This window comes from Eulemur rufifrons, chromosome 7 (genome assembly GCF_041146395.1).
Source record: "Eulemur rufifrons isolate Redbay chromosome 7, OSU_ERuf_1, whole genome shotgun sequence".
Taxonomy (NCBI): domain Eukaryota; kingdom Metazoa; phylum Chordata; class Mammalia; order Primates; family Lemuridae; genus Eulemur; species Eulemur rufifrons.
Genome location: NC_090989.1, coordinates 84984169 through 85002571, shown reverse-complemented (window position 1 = coordinate 85002571; position 18403 = coordinate 84984169). Strand labels below are relative to the sequence as shown.

Genomic DNA, 18403 nt, shown 5'->3' with positions numbered 1-18403 from the left:
ACAATTACTATGACACGAGGGACCTCAATTTTTCACTTTAAAAACAGATTTTGTATTTGAAAACGTTGGGAACGACAGATCAAGAGGTGTCATTTCTAGTTAAAAGAGAATTTAAGTGACACTTTACCATGGATTAAAGGCACAACTTTCCCAACTAGAAATGGACATACATTTTGGCAAGGGTGATGGTCTTCCCAGCAGCTTCCTTGTTTACTCAACTGTAACATCCACTGCTCTTCTGATCTTCCAGGTTATTTGGAAGTTTTTGTTTGTTTGTTTGTTTGTGACAAGGTCTTGCTCTGTTGCCCGGGGTAGAATGCAGTGGCATCATTATAGGTCACTACAACCTCAAACTCCTGGGCTCAAGCGATCCTTCTGCCTCAGCTTTTTATTCTTTGTAGAGACTGAGTCTCACTATGTTGCTCGGGCTGATCTCAAACTGCTTCCCTCAAGTGACCCTCCTGCCTCAGCCTCCGAAAGTGCTGGAATAACAGGCATGAGCAACTGCGCCTGGCCTACAGCCATATGACCACAGTGGGCACCTTCGCAAGTCAAACTGATCAGAGACCTTCAAGAATTTTCCAAATGAAATAAAGAAATAGTCTCTACAGCAGAGAGAAACAGAAGATAAAAATTCAGGCACTGTCAAGTTATGTTTCCACCGTGTAAAGAAAGCCAATCTATTAAGAGAGAATGAAACCAACCTATTAACACAACAGCAGGGGTGTTTGACAGAGATCACTGGTAGCATTCAAATGGGTCTGGGTTTGGTTGTTCCTAAAGCACGGGTGACTCAATGCTCTTACCATAGTTGATTTATTCAATCTACTTTAGGATTCCATATGCCAATGAATTCCCTTTTTGTCTTAAGCCAAAAATTTGGGTTTTTGTTTGTTTGTTTGTTTTTTCTTTCTTTCTTTCTTTTTTTTTTTTTTTTATTTCATCTTGTTATGGGGGATACAGAATTTCAGGTTACATACGTTGCTCCTGTTCCGCCCTTCCCCCCAAGCCAGAGCTCCAGACATGTCTGTTCCCCAGGTCGTGCACGTTGCACCCATCATGTAGGTATATATCCCTCCCTTCCCCACCCCCCCCTTTTTTTTTTTCAAATTTTTTTTTTTTTTTTTTTTAGCCCCACTGAACTCTGAGGAAAAGCCAAAAATTTGAATTGGGTTTCTATCATACCACTAAGAATTCTGACTCAGATACCAACTTTTAGGAAGTTGATCATGATTAATCAAGACACTATCACAGGTAAATGTAACTAAAAGCAAACTACAAAAATCTCCTAAACATCAATTTAAATATAAATGGGGGTATCTGGCCCTCACCGTATGTCACTTGAATAATGACATACATATCTTTAACTTAAAAAAAAAATAAACTTCTTAAGTCTAGCGTTTATGATTAGCACAAAGCACATATATATTCAGACTGGTTCATCAACCAGCCATCCTTTTTACCTGTTTTTTCCACATTGATTCACCTGTGAGTATATTCCTCTAAGCAAAGCAAACAGTACTCACATATGTCCCTGGCTGTCCACATCTAAATACTAATTTAGTAAAGCCCCTTCTGACCTTACCCTAAATGTTGACCTTTTAATGCACTATTTCCAGTATTCTATCCTAAAGATGAGCCAGTTTAAGGCTACCAGCCAGTCATGAAAACATTTCTAAGACAACAATTCACTCAAATATTTACTAAGCACCTGCCAGGTCCTGTTCAGGGTAATGGAGACAGGCTGACAAATAAGACAGAGCCCATCCCTGTTCTCATGGAGTTTCAATTGCAGAGGGAAGTGAAACAAAAAAATTCAGCAATCAAGGCTATTTCAGAGAGAGAAAAGTGCAATGAGGACAATAAGGATCTTGTGACTGAACATGGCTGGGGGTTGGCAGCTATTTCACTGTAACCTCTCTGAGGTGGTGGCCTTGGAACTAAGATCTGACTAACATAAAAGAATCAGCTATATGACAATCTCAGAGCAGAGCATGAGGCAAAGAACAAAGCAATTAAGACAGTAAGACAGGAACAAGCTTGTCAGCAGGTGTGGAGCTGGTATGGCTGGGCACAGTGAACAAGGGGAGGGTGCTGTGAAATAAGGTTTGTGAGGTGGCCAGGGACCAGATCACATGGCAAGGACTAGGGGAAGAGGGACCCTCATAGACTAAGGAAAGATGTTTGAATTTTATATTGTTATTGAAAACCCTTTTGAGGAAGGGGAAAGGGAAGGAAATTGACGTTTACCGAGAATTTTATATGATGCCAGACAAAATAATACATATAAACATTTCCCCTATGCATTCTATTTAATATAAAAAATACACACATTTGTGAAAAACTTTTTATGCAAAGTCACATGCTAAAAGTAACAGGCACTTCATGAGGAAAAAAAAACAAGGTGATGGTAGACAAGCAAAACTTATGCCATTTTGTAACCAAAACATTAACAAAAGCAATTAACAATCCAAATAAAAATGTTCATAAAATGTGTTACTGTTAAGATTCTAATAAATAATTATAATAAATATACAATTTTCGGCCAGATGTGGTGGCTCACGCCTATAATCCTAGCACCCTGGGAGGCTGAGGCAAGAGGATTGCTTGAGGCCAGGAGTTCAAGACCAGCCTGGGCAACATAGCAAAACCTCACCTCTACAAAAAATAAATAAATAAATAAATAAATAAAAATAAGCCAGGGGTGGCAGTACCTGCCCAGGGTGGGGAACCTGCAGCTTTCTGATTTCAAGATTGCTCTTTTTTAAACACCAAAGGAGGCAAGAAAAGCTTCATCTTTCTTTGCTGCACCTCTTTTAATAAAAGGATTTGTTCCGTAAAATTTGGATGTAGTCGAAAGGCTGTATTTAAGGAAATAGAAGGCCACGGGTTCCCCTGCTAGAACTGAGGCAAGCAGGAAGATACCCTAAACCCAGGAGTTCTATGATGACGCCACTGCCCTCCAGCCTCGGTGACAGAGTAAGACCCTGTCTACAAAAAATAAATAAATAAAGACACATACATACAACTCTGGGGAAAAGCAGCACAGTAAGAGGATGTAAGGAACACTTGAGGCAGCTGAGTAACACATAGGCAAAATGCACAGAGATCACATGAGAGAGGACCACACGAGCCCTTCCAAGAACTTCCAAGTCTGAAAACATAGCCAAACTAGGCCAAAAGGAAAAACTCAAGAGTGATTACTGTGGCTTGTTGCATTCAGCTCTTAGTGTACTTTGAGCTCAGCTGTTGTTACGTGGTGTAAAATGTGAATATGCTGAGGAAAATGATGTATGAACCAGACCAATTTCCTTATCATACTGACATAATTCCCCTATTTACCAATCACACAAGAGCCCATTCAGTATATGAACACACAATGGAGCACAAGTATTCTTTTTAACTTATGCTACCTTTTTTATTCGAAATCAGATCCTAGGCTGGGCACAATGGCTCACACCTGTAATCCTGGCACTCTGGGAGGCCAAAGTAGGAGGCTCGCTAGAGGCCAGGAGTTCAAGACCAGCCTAAGTAAACAAAAGTGAGACAGACAGACAGACACACACACACACACACACACACACGTCTCTATAAAAAAATAGAAAAATTAGCTGGGCGTGGTGGTGCATGCCTATAGTCCCAGCTACTCGGAAGGCTGAGGCAGGAGGCCGGTATGAGCCCAGGAGTTTGTGGTTGCAGTGAGCTATGATGATACCACTGCACTCCAGCCTGGGTGACAGAGCAGATTGTCCCAAAAATAAATAAAATTTAAAATATGTACATTCTAATTAGATCCTTATGAGCTAAGTATTTGACATTTTGCAAATAAAAGAACTGAAGTTCAAGAAAGGCAAGTGAAATGTACCCAAACCCAGAGAGCGAAGCAAAAGATGCAGAATTTATTCCCTGAAACTTTTTTCCCCCCACTATCCACACTGTCAACTACTCTTCAGAGGGCTTCAAATCATGACCTTCAAATTATACTGTGTCCATTAATCATAATGTTTATCAAAAGATCATTCCTACTCACAGTTTCAAAAAAATAAAAAAAGCTAATTTTCCTGTCATTACCTGTTCTCACTTGTAGGAAGTCATTTATTTCTATGTTGATTTGTCGGACCAAATCAATAACCAAACAATGTACCTACTAGCAAAACACAGGAGTCATCTGGAAGAAAATACAAGAAAGGCAACTAGACAAAATAAGGCAACCAGATTCACCAGCATATGTGACCCAAAAAAAGGAACAAACCAAATAGAGAAGCAACAAATTAGAAAACATATCCACATATTAATATAAAAAGCAGAGAGCCCAGAGATAAAAAAGATTAGGTGTCTGCTTGAACAAAAGCACTCCCCCGCAGGCAATAAACAAAGGGTAAAAAAGGGAAAACCCCCAGTACCTTAATTCATTCCCCCATTTAATAGTACCTTGTCTGTTTAAGTAACATTCAAAGTAAAGTGCAAATATTAATCTTTTAAATATTACTATCCTTGCCATTTTTTAAAAATCTGCTAATGAATTTTTAAAACTTTTAAGTATTTTTTAGAATATCCCTGAAATATTGTGGCATTTGTTTTAGTTCAAAGTTTTAAAATTGAAAATCCCATCTTCCCTGACAGCAAATTCTGTCAACTACCTCCCTTCTGACAAAAGGGTCATCTTTCACTTTGGAAAGCTTCAAATGATACTAGAAGCAAATCTACCAAGACCTCTTATCCTCAACCTCTACTCCAAGTATCCATGATCATCCCGGATATTTTCATCGATAGCTAGGATGCAGGATGTTGCCCTGGCTCACCTGACTACTCCATGTTACCATCACCTACCCCTATTTCTTCCAACTCTAAACCTCCTCTATCTTCCAACTGTCTTGTCACAACTCATCACCATTAAATGAAAATCTACTGCCACTGCCAGCCTACACTCAACAGTAGAAACACAGGAAGAAAGTACAACATGTTCCCATGCTAGATTAGGGGTAGCAGTACATCAGGAGAGGAGTTCAGAATTAAGAGACAATGTGGGCCAAAGAATCACTTGTGCAGTAATGGCTGGTCTAAAGAGACAAAGGCGTATAGCCTACACACCCTTTGAGCTCTGGGGGAAAGCCACAAAGAGGAGGGCATAAGTAGATGTGCGGAGTGACCCCATATGCCAAGACCAACAGCCAGGAATAAAAGCCAGGTAAGAATGGCATACCAGTAATCAGGTAAAATAAGGGTTCAAATTGAGGGCAGGGTCGGGGGAGGTGGAGAGAAACAGGAAGGAACAGACCACAAAGAGTACATGAGTATCAGGAACAAATTGACAAGTACACACAATTCGGGTTTATCTGCTCATGTCAAGTCAAGGTCTTTGTCTCTTTTACCCAGGTTTTGGGCATATCTCTTGCTTCTCCTTGCAAGGCCATACTGCTCCCAAGCCAATAAAGATTCTGGAGATGCCAAAAACCACAGAGTACTAGGTTATCAAGCAGTCCCTCAGGATTCTTACAGTAGAAACACAATGAGTCCAAGAGGCAATAAATTTGTGAAACTGGATGAATCTCTTTTCTAGTTTTGTGTACATACGTGAATCATCCTCAGAGAGGCAAGGTTCTATTGTACTAGGAAACCTACACCTCAGTCAGAGAGCCTCATGGGATTCAACTCAACATGAACAGAAAATCTACAGTGTGCCGGGCACTGCACCAGGTGCTGAGGATAAATATGGGAGAGACAACTGTCTTTAAGAAAGGACCTACCTCGTGAAATAAGAGTCAACAAAGTACTTCTCAACCAAGGAGAAGTCTGTGCTAGAAACAGATGACTAGTGGTTACAGGCTAGGATGTTAATTTACAATTATCATAGAAAGAGGGTTCATCTTCAACCAAATAGTGTAACTTCATGTAGACAAGTTAACTTTTATCTAAAATAGTGTAAAATAATTATTCAAATTTCTTCTCTATTACGATGTAAGAAACTTAATGTAACAGTCATTACTTTGTTAATAATTACTATCCTCTATCCACATTCAGGGTTTTTAATCCAGAGCTATTTGGAGATCTCCTCTCCAAAAAAAATCATAGTTACATTTTATAGCAATCAAAATTCCTTATCATTTGTACCTTACTTCTTATGTATACCCTACAAAATTAGGACATCCAGAACTTCAGAATCCTCATATAGCCTCAGCATACCACCTAAAAACATTAGCATGAATAAATGTGACTTATCGATACTCAATCATTCAGAGTGTCAATTTGTTTCATTCTGAGTACAGACTCTAAATCCATAAAGGTAGAAAATTATAATTCTACACTCCTTTAAACTAGTATTTACTAAATTCATTGAATAATAAAATTATTTTTAAATAATAAAATCAATTTATAGGTTTATAAAAGCAGTTTTTAAATGAAAAAGAAGAATATAGAAAATCAGTGTGTATCAGGAACTATTAGTAGTTCCTGAAAAGTTTTATTTCAGTTATTTCTATATGTATACATATCCTATGCTGTGTCATATATATTTTTAGTGAGAGTTCATGTCAAAGTTTCCATAAAATGTAACATGTGATATTTAAATTGACTGATCCAGCCAGGCACAGTGGCTCACACTTGTAATCCCAGCATTTTGGGAGACTGAGGTGGAAGGATTGCTTGAGGCCAGGAGTACAAGATCAGCCTGGATAATATAGCAAGACCCCATCTCTATAAAAATAAAATAAAATAAAATGACTGATACAAGCAGTAGCCACTGACAACCAGAGCAGTGTTTCACCTCCTAGAGACTGGGGAAAAGGAGTAGCAATTCCATCCCAGAAACCAAAAAGACTTTCTTTTCTAAGAACGGTAGTAACCATTTTTTCCTTGAAACATCTTATCAAAACGTGACCAAATTCAACATGAAATATTACTGCAAAAACACACATACATCAGACACACAACAAAGCTCCACAGTACACACTCATTCTAGAGTGAGCAACAAAACCTCATTCACCAAATGTAGGCCTAGCCTTCTGAATTGGAAATTCTAACCATCCCATCTCTGCAGTTGCCACAGTAAGCCATGACAGATTTACAGAATAAGCTGTCAGGATGGGTGTCACTTTTCTGCCTCTCTCTACAGCTGTTGCTGCTGCAGCTAACAAAGGCTACCAATAGTAGCCTGCATTTATTGGGTACTTCCTATGTGCCAGGCCCTATGCTAATTGCTTTACATATGCACTCCCATTTCGATCCTCACAATTGCTCTATGGAGAAAGTACTAATTATCCTTTATTCCTATTTTTCAGATGTGGAAACTAACTGGGACGATTATGAATTTCCCAAAGTCATATAACTAGGTAGAAGTAACAGGATTCAAACCAGGTATGCCCAGCTCCAGCTCTTCACCAACACAACATCCTAGAGTAAGAGCTGACTGCCAAAGATGAGACACAGACCCTACCTACCTAGTCTCCTGTTACCTGCTGTGAGAGCCACTGCCCTGAGGGAACGCTAGGGTAAAGTCCCAGTACAGCAGAATTAAATGCACAGAAATAGGTGCTACCTTTCCTTGAGGTTGCTCTAGATGATTTTGAAAATGAGCAAAACTAGAAGGCAAGCCCCTTTACTGGCAAACCAGCCAATGAAAAATTACAAGTGACACCCATTACAACCAAAAATAGAATCAAAATCTAATATATCTGTCTCCTTGGAGTCAATAATGCATACATAAAGGTTCATAAGTCACAAAAGGATTGGTGCAATATCAGAATCCATAGTTCTACAAATACCAGTGTACCAAAGACTATCATAATTATTAAAATCAACTACTATACTATACTAAGAGAATCCCAGTTTTCACCTGACATCCAAACTCTTGGCAAAGCAATACCTTTGAAATAAGATAACAGTTATATACTTCTGGATAACCAAAACCTCCTCTTAAAGTTTGCACTAAACTTCTAATTATCCGGGTTGAGCAGGATTCAAAAATCACCAGTTCACCACTGATGACCCAGTCATGAAATAGAACCAACCCTTTTTAATCATACAACTGCTCTAATTCTGAAAATAAATACTGGAAATAAAAATAGGGATTTATAGAAATATACAGTTCCAACTCTTTAAGAAATCACTGAAAAGCATGGGAGAGATTAACGTCGTTTTCTCTCTTTTGACTATCCAAATTAAAAGAAATAGAAAGAGGCCGGGCGCGGTGGCTCACGCCTGCAATCCTAGCACTCTGGGAGGCTGAGGTGGGCGGATCACTTGAGTTCAGGAGGTCGAGACCAGCCTGAGCAAGAGCAAGACCCTATCTCTACTAAAAATAGAAAGAAATTAGGTGGACAACTAAAAATATATAGAAAAAAATCAGCCGGGCATGGTGGTGCATTGCCTGTAGTCCCAGCTACTCGGGAGGCTGAGGCAGAAGGATTGCTTGAGCCCAGGAGTTTGAGGTTGCTGTGAGCTCATGGCACTCTAGCCCAGGCAACAAAGTGAGACTCCGTTTCAAAAAAAAAAAAAAAAGAAATAGAAAGATTAAAAATTCTTAACTCAATGCCTTAATTACTACTTTTTAAAAAATGGTAATACAAACATATTCAAACAACTCAAAAAGTTATACATGAAAATAAGTCTCTCACACACCTGACCATATATTAATAATTTGCCCATCCCAACCCTACTCATGATACCACTGTAAAAGGTTTCTTCCATATTTTTCTAGAGTCACTCTAAGCATACACAAGTATATACACATTGTAGTGTGTCCTTCTTTCCATTCTTCTCTCCCTTTTTAAGTTAAAGCAACAGCAGACTATACAGAATTTTCTGACCCTTTTTTCCCTTTAAACATATCTTTGAGAAAATTCTTTAAATATTAACAAGAAAGTAATAAACAACAAATCTAAAACTATAAAGGAACAATTCACACAAAAATCTCACCAGGTGTCAAAACTGGTGACCTCTGCTGGCAGGACATAAGGAAGTCCAAGGTCAAACACGTATCCCCATGAAGGTCTGTGTTTTTGTTTTGTTCCCCCCCCACAAGAATGGGAAAACCCTATTTTGCTGATACAATAACAGCAAACATAACCCCAGACTATGATACTACAAATGTACATCAGTTACTAAAAATGATAGAGAAAGGTGATTTAAAGAAAACCCACCATTTTACTAGAGGAAAAATTTTAAGCATATATCATATTGCATTTTTTATATAAAAAAGTGCAAAAGAACATTGCTACAGCTATAAATAGTATCTTAAAATCTGCACATTTATGATGAGTCTCATTCCATAAAAGGATAATTACACAGAAAAAGAAAAGATATTAAGGAAATTCATTATCTATTCCCATTACCTTATTTCAGAAACCCAAAGTAGATGATCCAATTGCCTTACACTGTGAGTTAATGATATATGATAGCCACTAAATAGAAACGGAACAAGATTAGTATACACTTTATCCAATTAGCCTGCTCAAATTAAAGGGAAAGTATAAAACACCTCTACCTAACCCGTAGCTGGTTCTATTCACAGGTGATGGTAATCACCAAAAATATGCTATAACTGTAACATGTCTCGCAAGGCATTTGCTTGTGTTAACGTCAAGTACATCCCAGACTATTATTCTATATAAGGCTGTAGAATTTTAGCCCTTAAATACTGTAAGAAAATTTTCCACATAGATCCCCCTCAAAAATCATAAAATTAAATGACCAAATCTTAGAATTTTAATACAGTAATTGAAGTACTGAGCATACTCATTCAAGTATTGTACAAATAAGCAAACTTTAGATAATATTTCATCTGATCATCTTAATATACATTTATAGAAGCTAAATGATTTAACCATGCAACCACAGTTTTGCAAAAAATGATTTTAAAAAACTTGTTTGCTTAATATTGGATCCACTTTAAAACACTACCCACCATTCAAGTATTAAATAGACACATAGCAAGAACAAAAACACAAACATCCACTTAAAAACCGAGTCACTGATTGCCTCTTTACAATACCCTGCCCTCCAGTGTGCTGAAAAGAACACAATGAAAAGAGAGAAGGTACGAAAAGGAAAAGCACTGATTGATGCCACTCCTAAAAAATAAAAAATCTATACTGTTTTAAGGTAATTAAAATTTTTAAACTTTTTCCTTTAAAAAAAAAAAAGTCTGAGAGTCCAGTATAATTTCCTATAAAGAAGAGTTATTCTACTAAGATTCTGGAATGACCGACCACCTTCAACCCTTACTCCTCAAGTTCTCTTCTGTTTTTTAAATTCTACCTCTTGAAAGAAACCTTTAATAAAGGGGAAAAGAGGTGGTAAACTCCACCATTTACCCGATCACTTTAAACATTTATCCTTCGCTCATTCCTCAAACCTATTCATTTCACATAAACTTTTTCCTTTTCTTTAATCTGGGCACTTTCTATGTTTACTGAAATTAAATTATTGACCTTTCAGCCTGACCCTTACAGTTTGATTGTTAACAAATTCTAAGTTACAAATCTAAGCTCTCAGAAAGCAGGGTAATATCCAGCTCATTTTGTTTAACTGAAAATCATGCAGAAAAGCTTACATTTTAAAACTATAAATATTCAAAATTTTGAAAAGATAACACTGAATTAGTTGCCTTTAGAGTCAATGACTCTGGTTGGTTGAAACTAATATAGCAGAACCTTACCATGAAAACCTATTGAAGGGAGATGGTTAAGATGACATTCTTCTGGTAGATTACACCCTTCACACCTTATAATAGTAAATACACCCTATATTGAACATTATTACATTAGTAGTAACGGCGCAAATGAAACTCCAATGTGGTCAGAATGCTGTAACATAGTGAGAGCTACAAACACAAAGATACACTACTGAGAAAATAATGAGCAAAAAAGTCTGAGAAATTTAAAAAGTACAAAATCTTCAGACCTGCCACATAGATAATCAGCTAAAGTCAACTTAGGGTGACATGATTCCTAACTGGAGTAGGTTTTCCCCCAATACTGTTGTTACTATTCCAGAATTTTTCTTCCAATTTTTTTCTTCTTTGTCAACTCTGGCAGCATTAAAATTCAAATGAACAGTTAAACATAACTACAGTACACCTAAACCTTGAAGGCCTAATCCAAAAAGGAGATTCTGCCAAATCAAGGACAGGTGCCATTAATGGGTGGACTGGAACTGTCATCACTCTCATTTAATATGGGTCCTTGTAAAAATAACCCATTTTAACATGAAAATGGTATTATTTGAGCTCTTGATACAAAAACTAAGAACTCTGACAAATACTAGAAGGAAAAAGGTCCTTCCCTTCAAGACACGTAACGTGGCTGGAGTGACTTGACAAATACTTACAAAACAATAAATAGTTATGCAGTTTGTGATATCTGTTGAATGCAATAGAATTGCAGACAAGAAATATCCTGACTCAGGATGCCCAAGAAAGGCTTCATGGAAGAAGTGAGACTGAAACGAGGCTATAAAAAGCACAAAGGGAAGGAATAGCATGCGAAAAAGCAGAGATGTAATGAGTATGGCAAAACTGCAGTACTTGAGAGGCAGGCAAGAATCCCAGTTGGGGAAGAGTGGGAAATTAAGCTGAATAGGTAAAATGGAGCCTTAAAAGCCAGACCGGGACATGTGAACTCAATCCAATTGGCAAAGACAGTCCATTATGGGCACTCTAGCAGGACAACTGACATGATGAAACCAGTATTTTAAACAACTTACACTGTCAGTAGCTACAGAAGATGAAGAAAGGTTGTTCAGGGCAACCAACGAAAACTTAATGCAATAACCCAGACCTAAAACCACTCATTCATTCACTTTGAAGACAGTAGTACACTAGGTAAGAACACTGGCCTAGAAGTCAGACAAACTGGGCCTAAATCCCTGCTCTTGTCTCTTTCTTACTCTTGCCTCAGTTTCCTCGCTGTTAAATTCAAAATATCAGCCACTTGTCACAAGTACCAAAGTACCTGTATAGTCTCAACACATAGAACTTTGACTATTAGTAATGACCATTACTGCTGAATTAAGAGTGGTAAAAAATGGGAAGTTAAATAAGACAAGGCTCACAGAGGAACAGAACTTCCAGAGAAGACTATCTTGACAGCAGCTGATAATATGGAAAACAGGTGAAAGAGCAAAAACCTACCCAAAGTAATCGCTCTAACCTAAAAGACAGATCCTAAGTTCTGCTGGATCCAGTTTCAAAAGAGTTCTCTTTTTTATTTAAAAAGAGTTTGGAGGTATTTCAAATGGTGCAAGTAGATTTAAAAAGTCCAAGCCCAAGTGACACAACAAAAAAGGCCTGCAAAAGATTCATCACTGTGCCTACACCAGTCACCTAATTTGATACTGTTCCCATTTAGTGTTACAACTCGAAGAATCCTTCATAGTGCATGTAAGACTTAAATCACAACTCTGAGAGTAAATTAAGTTTATTTCAAATGTTGCCCTGGAACTGAGGAAACAGAGCAGCCAAATGCTTTCTATGACATTATGCACCCCCTCCCGCCCCCCCCCCCCCGCTAAAATAAACAACAAGCAAATAAAATGTAATACAAAGAAACAAACTTTAAAAACCAAACCTATCAGCAGCAGCTTACACTTAGAGATGCTCAGTATGTCCACCACTGTTCTAATATATCTCACGCATATTAACTCACTAAATCTCAACTCTTATGAAGCTGTCTGTCCGCAATACAAAGCAACTAAGACACAGCAAGTGTTACAACCCCTCATTACAGCTAGGAAGACATGGAGCCTGAATTTGAACCCATGCTCAAACCACTGTACTACAACACAAAGACATAAATGATTTTTCTTCCACAAGATTTTAGGAATGTATACTCTTAGGGTAGCTGGAGTATCACTCATTTGCTTTTCCTTCTTAACTGTAGGCACAGAACATTTCCTTATTTCTGCTGGCAGTATTTGGAGAGGCTACTTCACTGCTGCCAATCATAAGGTAGGAAATACAGCAGTTGACAAGATTGCATCTTATTAAATAGAGCTAGAGAGTTAAGTACAATGATATGAGTCTTATGAATTTCATTTATCCATGCAATCACTTGACCCAGTTAGCAGAGATGCCCAACTACACAATCATAAACTTGATCAGAAACACGTAAGTTTTTGCAAGGATATGTACAGACCAAGACTGACAAATCAGCTGGGAAAATGTGACACAGATACAGTCATCTAAGACAGATCTAGGTTTGAATCCTAGCACACAATCACTTTGTGGCCTTGGACAAATAAAATGACTTCTCTGAACCTCTGTTTCATCATTCACAAAAGGGCCCAACACTATCTACCTCATAGCATTTGCCTGAAGTATAAATGACATACAAAGTACCTCACACCTCCTAGAGCATAGCCCAAGCACAGAGTCCTTTTCTCTGGCTCTATCCTAACAGGGCAATTAGTTGTACTCTTAAGAGTTCAATCCCAAAGGGTTAAGTAGCCAAATCTCTCCAATATCAGCTCTCACAGAGCCTTTTTTTTTTTTTTTTTTACCTTCAAGTTTCTGTTGGTGGCAGACCAGGAGATAACAGCAAACTGAACAGTACTCTTACCAATTCTTTACTACACAGCCCTAAGGTCCTAGCCCTTCTCTACTTCCGGAATGTTTGCATACAAAGTATCAATGTCTCCTGTTAGCTGCTTTCCTTTTTTTGCATTTCAGCAACTTTTACTATAAATGTTACTTGTGAAATGAGTCAAATTCACATATACAAGAAAAATACAAGTCCCAGACAGTGCCAATGTTTCTGCCAGCCCAACTTCCTACCATTCACATTCTTTTCTATTCTTTTTTATATAAATAACACCAAAATTGATCAAAGCCACAAGTTATTTCAACCAACTTCACCAAAATGTGTCAAGTCAGAAACTGTTTGCAGTAATAACTACTATAGTTGTAGAAGAGGTATTCTTTTGTCAACTATTCATCTGACAAGGTTGTATTTACATTGCATTGATATATATGAACTGATAGCTTTAATCAACAAGTTGATGTTCAGAAAAGTCCATTTATTACATCTCCTTTTATCAGTAACCTTTATGTTTATATATGCTTCTACCCTTTCAGCATGGTAGCTTGAAAGGCTCCCAATACACAGAAAACAGTTATTTCTTGTCCTCTTGGTAGACTGGTATGGTAATCATGTAAAAACTTTAATTAGGTGTTGAGAACACAAGTATGAAAAAGATTCCTGAAAATATGCAAAAAAGTTATTAAAGTGGTTAATATTTCTTTGAAACAACAAATGCAAAAACACAACCTCCACAAGAAGCCATTCCATTTACCACCAGTGTCTCCCACATTAATAACTAACGCCGGTATATGTTAGAGGAAATATGTCTTATAAACTAATAGTGAGCTTGGCAACAATTTTTAAGCCACTAACATGTCACTTAAGTTCCTTAACAGTAAGAAAAACTTTTTCCATTCACATATTGTTTTCATCCCCCATACAGTTTAGTATTTTGTCCTAAAGGTCTGATTCTAACTATTCAAATGGCAAAAAACAGTACTTATGAATTTAATGGTTGTGATTACATACATCACACAGTGCAGGATAGCAGAACTGAAAACAAAATATCATATTCCAAACAAGCAGGAAAACCTCAATTTAAGGGGAAAAAGTGTATAAACACATCACATGCCTAAAGGCTCTCAGGCTTATTTTCTTTCTGCAGCCCCTCCCCCACAGGTAAATGCAAACTATTTCTAGAACTCTCAATGATAATTTGGGAAGACTGCCATCAACTCCCGTGATACAATCCAACATACAAGATGTTTTCATGGTGACAAAGCTGCCCTACTTCCCTAGACTATAAACTTATTAAAATGGTGATTACACACAGTCCAAGGAAGTCAGAATTACTAAAATACACAAAGGTAGCATGGGTCTTATTTAACAAAAATGAAAATGAATCACACTGGGAAACCCAAAAACTCATTCCCTATACCTTCGATACATAATCAGAGTATTTATTACAAGCTGTTTTAGATAAGTGGATGAAAACACCACGAAGATTATATATTATCCAAAATAGTGAATGAGTCTTTAAGAAAAAAGGAGGAGGAAGATGATTACTTAATTATGTTGGGGGGAGGGGGAGAGGAGAAACCATTCAGTCTAACAATCCAGACTAAAAATAAACCGTCATTTCACCCACTGTATTTTATTAACAAGCTTGTTTAGATCAGCATAAAGTTCTTGTTTGGAAAACAAGAAAGTCAATAGGAAACTTCCCTAAGTCAACTATAAATCACATAGGTACTAAAACTCTTCACCCCTGGTGCCTGCACAGTCCAAGATTTTCAGTAAACTCCAGACACGAAGAAAACCTAATTTTTAACTAGGTTCCAACACTTTTCATTTGTAATCACCAAATTATTTGAGACAATGTTAGATAACCTAACAAAGAGAGCATTTTTCAAAAGCCACCACAACCCAAATTATACATGAAATACACCATTTTCACAACCTAAATTTAATCCCGGTTGCCACTGCAAAGTGACGCCTGTTTCAGCAAATTAGGAACTTCCAAAAATACTGAACACGTTAACACATGCATGGCTTCCTTGAGCTGCCATTTAAGATTAATATTTCACTTAAATAAAAAACTGTTTCTCTTCAAAAAAATTAAATCGGTTGCAAAGAGGAAGTTACCGAGAAACCACTCTCACAACGTGGCCTTTACACTGTCAGAAAATAATGTGACTCTCTGCCACCCAAAACTTACCAGAAGCTGGCTATAACTTTGCCAATTCTACACTCTCAACCCAACTTCAAAGAGGCTCTACCGAATACCTCCTTAAGACGGTAGAAAGCACCAAGTTACAAACAAACACGTCCCGGAGCGAGGCCCGGCGGCCGCGCACCCCTCCCCCAGCCGGCGCCCCCGCCCCGGACGCGCGGCCCCAACAGCCGCCCGCAGCCCCCATCACGCCGGCCGGGGTCGCCGCGCCGGGCAGGGGAAGCGCCCGGGGAGGGGAGATTTCCATTGCTGCCTGACGTTCAACAAAATAGCATGCACCGAAAAGCTCCTTCTCCTCTGCTAAAAATAGGCTATAAAGGAGTCGGCCTTATGATGGCTCCTTGATTCAATTTGCTGCAAATTCTTTCCTGAAAGCCTCCCCTCCACACATACACACACGCACAAAAAAGGGGTGTAAGTGCACGAAGGGTGGAAGAGGGGGAGAAGGCCAAGGTGCACCTTTTCGGGGACAACATAATTAGGGTGAGGATCCCCCGAGACCAGGAAAGGGTAAGGGGTGGGCAGGCACGTGAGCATTTCAAAGAAGCCTGAGAGAGGAAAAAGGGGGGGATGGGGCACCCCAAGTGCCCTCGCTCCCTTCCCCTCCCCCACCCAAATCCCAGCTCCCCAAAAGGCCAAGTTAAAAAATGCATGTTCCACTTGCGCCCATCCCCCCCCGGCCCGGTGCCCCCCGGCAGCCTCCGGCCTGCGCCCCCCGCCTGGGCCCGCGGCCGCCCCCACTCCGGGGTCCGGCCCCCAGCGCTTACCTGGAAACGGTGGCCTCCAACGCCGCTCCCCCCTCCCGGGAATGGAGGCACAAGGAAATTCCCCTCCTCGCCGCCGCCGCCACCGCCTCCAACCACCCCCAAAATAACCCCTCCGGGGGGTGAGAGGCAATTATAACCCCAGCGAGCCGAGGGCGCGGGGGATGGGCGCCGGACGGGCGGGGGCGGGGAGCGCGGCGCGGGTCCCCAGGTGGCGAGCGGAGGTGCTCCCGCCGCGGGGGGAGGGGCGGGGGCGCACGCGGCCGGCGGCGGGGGGAGGCGGCGCGCGGGGGAAGGGCGCGAGCGGGGAGAGGAATTGAGGCAGAAGGTAAAAGCTGTTACTAAGGGAAAGAGCCAAACGGTTCGGAGCAGCCAACGGCTCAGACACTCAACACTGGGGAGAGAGGAATGGGGACCAGCCAGGCACAAATGAGCTCGCGAGGCCCGCGGCGGCGGCCGCGCAGCAAAACAAACCCGAGCGGCCTGCGCCGGGCGGGCAAGCAGGCGGGCGCGGGGGAGGGGCCGGCGGGGGAGGGGCGCCACGGACGCGAGGAGGCGGCGGCGGCGGCGCGGCGGGGGGGCCTCCGCCGGCCGCGCTCCTCTCCCTCCCGGCCCGCTGCGGCGGCGCTGGGGGCTGGGCGCGTGCGGCGCATTCTTTTAAAAATAAAGCGAGCCCCGCGGGCGCTCGGAGGCGCCTCCCGAGTACAGGCCGCGCCGCCCCGCCCCCACCACCGCGCGCTGCCGGGTGCGGGGCGGCGTGGGTGTGGGCCCAGCGGCCCGGTGGGGGCGGGGAGGCTCGCGCCGCTGCCGGCGTGGAAACGCCGGTTAACTTTCTGGGGGAGGCCGCGGGCTCCGGGTGTCCGGGGACGGCCCGGCCCCGCGGACACCGGGCTGCGCGGCGCGGCCGGCCGGGCGCACACGCGGTGGGCATGTGCGGGGAGCGCGGCGCCGGCATCATATGGGCATTTGTTTGTGAAAAGCTCTGTACACACCTTTGTGTGCGTAAATACATATGTTTCTCGGAAGCGTACCTGGAAAGGTGCTTTATCTGTAAGAAACGGTGTTCAAAATGTAATCCGAAGCACAGGATCTGTAGAGAAAACACGCACACAAGAAAAGGTTTTTGATACTAAACACAAAGCTGTAATTGAAATGTTTATGCCCAAATGTACTGTGAATCAAACATATGGTGGTATTTATCATCTGGTGGGTCTGTTTGAAAGGTTTGGTCGATCAGTTCTTATTTCACAAAAATAAAATAATGTAACTAAATGTTTACTAAATATATACCTCCACGGCAGCATCGACAGTAGAAGTTTATCCACTTTGTGTACTTTTTGCATGTGTGTAGCAGCACATCAAGGCAATTTATAAAGTAGAACTTAGATGAGTGATAATGTGACAATATGATTGAGGGAAGGAGAGCAGCGGTTTGGTTTTTTTTTTTTAAAGGGAGATGTCTCAGTTTTTAAAGCAAATGTGGTGTTGATCTTTCTAAGGCTTTCAGAAGGCAGGGGTGGCGATGCTTCTTAGACTTTTGCATAATCTTAAGATAAAAAGCAGCCATCCTTTCCAGCCCCACTAAATTCTTCAGGAAAGGCCTCAGGCTGCTCCCCCAAGTCATCAGAGGAAAGGGAGTGGGATTGGAAACTCCCTTCTAACCACCAAAAAGCGAGTTCAAAGCATATCGGTTTTGTGTCCTTAGACTATTTTCATATATGAAAGTGGGAATGTTAGATTAAACAATGTCACCCGATGGGAATTTAGATAACTGCAGGTTTCCAAAACACTGTGTAGAGTATATGGGGAAACAGCACAAAGAAAACAAGTTTTGCATTTCAGTTGGATTCTAAAACTAGCACCTTTGCAAAGATTTTATTTCAGAAGTGATG

General features: G+C 40.6%; 1 protein-coding gene across 1 annotated transcript in view; it reads right to left on the bottom strand.

Moving 5' to 3' along the window:
- TBL1XR1 (TBL1X/Y related 1) overlaps positions 1-16581 on the bottom strand; it is a 165667-nt gene extending 149086 nt beyond the window's left edge. Inside the window, exon 1 of the mRNA XM_069472918.1 lies at positions 16515-16581. The gene's annotated coding sequence lies outside the window, so the exon portion shown is untranslated. The remainder of the gene's footprint in view (positions 1-16514) is intronic.
- Between the last annotated feature and the right edge of the window lie 1822 nt (positions 16582-18403).